This window comes from Palaemon carinicauda, chromosome 16 (genome assembly GCF_036898095.1).
Source record: "Palaemon carinicauda isolate YSFRI2023 chromosome 16, ASM3689809v2, whole genome shotgun sequence".
NCBI lineage: Eukaryota > Metazoa > Arthropoda > Malacostraca > Decapoda > Palaemonidae > Palaemon > Palaemon carinicauda.
The window spans coordinates 98,526,152-98,529,396 of record NC_090740.1 but is presented as its reverse complement, the minus strand read 5'-3'; positions in this window follow the sequence as shown (position 1 = coordinate 98,529,396).

Genomic DNA, 3,245 nt, shown 5'->3' with positions numbered 1-3,245 from the left:
CCCCGAATGTTGAGGAGGAATGCTTTCGGACTGCGTCGGATCACAAGGAAAGGACACGTGTAAGAGGGCGTTAACGGTGGCTTGCTGGTGTCGTTGCGCAGGAAGACGTACGTTGCAGAGTGCAAGTCCGTTGGTATGTGATGCTTCGCTGGGGGCTTGTAAGTCTGGCGGCACGGAGTAAATTTTCCCACGACGTGACGTATGCGCTGGAGATCGTCGGAGGAGGTTGTAGAAGGAAAAAACTTGGCAGGGACGACCAACGGGTCGCCATACACCATTTCGGCTGCCGAGACGTCGAGGGCGTCTTTAGGAGTGGTCCTTAGTCTAAGGAGGACCGAGGGAAGCTGAGTAAACAAGTTGCAATCCTTGCAGCGGGACATCAAAGCTGCTTTGAGGGTGCGATGAAAACGTTCAACCATTCCATTGGCAGTGGGGTTGTAGGCCGTTGTCTGATGTAGGGTGATGCCCAGGAGATTTGCTAATGACGTCCATAATTGAGAGGTGAAAGTGGTTCCCCTGTCAGAAGTAATATGCTCAGGGATACCGAATCTTGAAATCCATCCAGAGAGTAAGGCAGATATACATGAGGCGGACGTTGCAGTTTCCATGGGAATGGCTTCAGGCCAACGAGTGGAGCGGTCGATGACGGTAAACAGCTAACGATGTCCTTGTGATATGGGTAGGGGGCCTACAACGTCGACGTGAATGTGTGCGAAACGACGCTGAGGTTGAGGAAAGGTGCCCACTCCTGAATCCGTGTGTCGATGTACTTTGGAAGTTTGGCAAGAAGTACACGCACGGACCCAATCCTTAGCATCCTTAGAAATGCCGTGCCAAATGAACTTTGCCTTCAGCAGCTGTGTAGTAGAACGGCACGAGGGATGTGAAAGGCCGTGGATGAAATCAAACACCTTTCGGCGCATGGGAGCAGGAATCCAAGGTCGCGGTCTACCAGTACTGACGTCACAGAGGAGGGTGGTGTTGGAGTTTTCGAGGGGAAAATCCTCCCAGCGGAGGGACGTGCAGGATGTCCTACAAGCTTGATACTCTGGATCCTGTCGCTGGGCTTCAGCCAGGGCGTTGTAATCCAATCCCAGTTGAACGGCAGCCAACGTGTTTCTTGACAGGGCATCGGCAACGGGATTCATTTTCCCAGGGACGTATTGGAGGGTGCAATTGTATTCAGCCACGGCGGAGAGGTGTCGGCGTTGACGGGCGGACCAGGCGTCAGACTGTCGAGTGAAGGCGTGCACCAGAGGCATGTGGTCTGTGCGAATGACGAAGGGCGTACCTTCTAAGAAATGGCGAAAGTGACGGACAGCCAAGTGCACTACCAGCAATTCTCGATCAAAGGTAGAATAACCCGATTCTGCCTTGGACAGTTTTCTGCTGAAGAAGGCCAATGGGCGGGGCGAGCCTTTGACCACCTGCTCGAGTACTGCACCAATAGCGACGTCGCTGGCATCGGTGGAGAGAAGGAGAGGGGCGTGTGGGATAGGAAAAGTGAGAGCCGCAGCAGTTGATAGGGCCTTCTTTGCATTGCAGAACGCTGCCTCCTGAAGGGGACCCCACTTCAGGTCCTTTGGCTTGCCCTTGAGGGAGGCGTAGAGGGGAGCAAGAGTGGCGGCAATGGCTGGCAGAAAACGGTGATAATAGTTGATCATGCCCAAGAATTCCTGCAGAGCTTTGACAGTCGAGGGTGTGGGGAAATTCTGAACGGCTGCTACCTTCTCAGGGAGGGGATGGACTCCTTCAGTTGGCGCCAAAGGTATACTTGTCGTACCGGACTACAAGGCCGTTTTGTTGCAGGCGGTCGAGCACGATGCGCAGGTGACGGAGGTGTTCCTCTTTTGAGGAGGAGAACACAAGTATGTCGTCCACATAACATACACAGAAAGGGAGGTCCCCTAAGATGCCATCCATGAGACGTTGAAACGTTGCCCCAGCATTACGAGGGCCAAAACAGGAGTAATTGAAGGTGTATGTGCCAAACGGAGTGGTGATGGCGGTCTTGGGGATGTCTTCTGGGTTCATAGGCACCTGATAATACCCCTTCAGGAGGTCGAGCGTAGAGAAAACCTTTGCTTTGTGCAGGTATGAGGTTACATCGGCAATGTTTGGGAGGGGGTAGTGATCTGGTTCTGTTTGCAGGTTCAGGCGCCTGTGATCCCCGCACGGACGGAGGGAGCCGTCTTTCTTCAGAACGATGTGTAAGGGTGACGACCATGGGCTGGAGGCCTTTTGGCAAAGGCCCGTTTTCTCCATTTCGGCGAACGTCTGTTTGGCGGCTGCCAATCGTTCCGGTGCCAGACGTCTGAATTTTGCGAAGACTTGGGGTCCCGTCGTCTTGATATGATGATAAATACCGTGCTTGGCAGGAACAGTGGGCGTTTGGCGAAGTTCTGGACGGAAAACTTCCGGGTACGACGTGAGGAGGTGGGCGTAGGCATCCGTGGGTGCGCTGATGTGGAGAGCGAGGTTAGAGGGGGCAGGTTGAAGAGGTGTTGACAAGTACGAGTCTGCGTTGACCAATCGTCGGTGGGCGACATCGACCAGAAGGTGGAAATGAGAGAGGAAATCCGCACCGAGGATTGGCATTGTGACGTCAGCAACGAGAAACTTCCAATTGAATTTACCGTTTCCGAACGATAATGTGAGGTTCTCGTAACCGTAGGTGGGTATCGCAGATCCGTTGGCAGCTACCAAGGGGACGTCGGCAGATGTAGACAGACTACGTTGTGCCTTGAAGAGTTTCCTTGGCAAAAGAGAACGACAAGCACCCGTGTCTACCAAAAATTGCACGCCCGTTCCTGAATCCTGTAAAAAGAAAAGATTAGAAACATTGGAGGCCACCGCCACAAGCGATGGCCTACTTACACGTTTTTGGCCACTGACAATCTGTGGCACATTTCTTCGCGGTTGCCACGAATCTGAAGTGGTAGTAGCAAAACTGCGGCGGATGGGAGGTAGTAAGTGGCTGTAGAAGTCGTTCGTTGGGGCGCGAGCGATTGGTGGGTGGTGGGCGGCTTCGTCGCCGCTTCGGCACGTCACGGGGTAGGCGTGTATGTCCTACGGCATTCATGTCAGCTTCGGTTGACGTTGAATAGGCATCCTCGTCGTCAGGGGTGGAGGCGTTGATGGAGGTCTTGAAGTGGCTGTCCATAAGGGCGTCGGCTTTGGTCATCAAGTCCTTTATGGGTAAACTATCGACATCGGGTATGGCAGCGCGCACAGGTTCAGGTAAA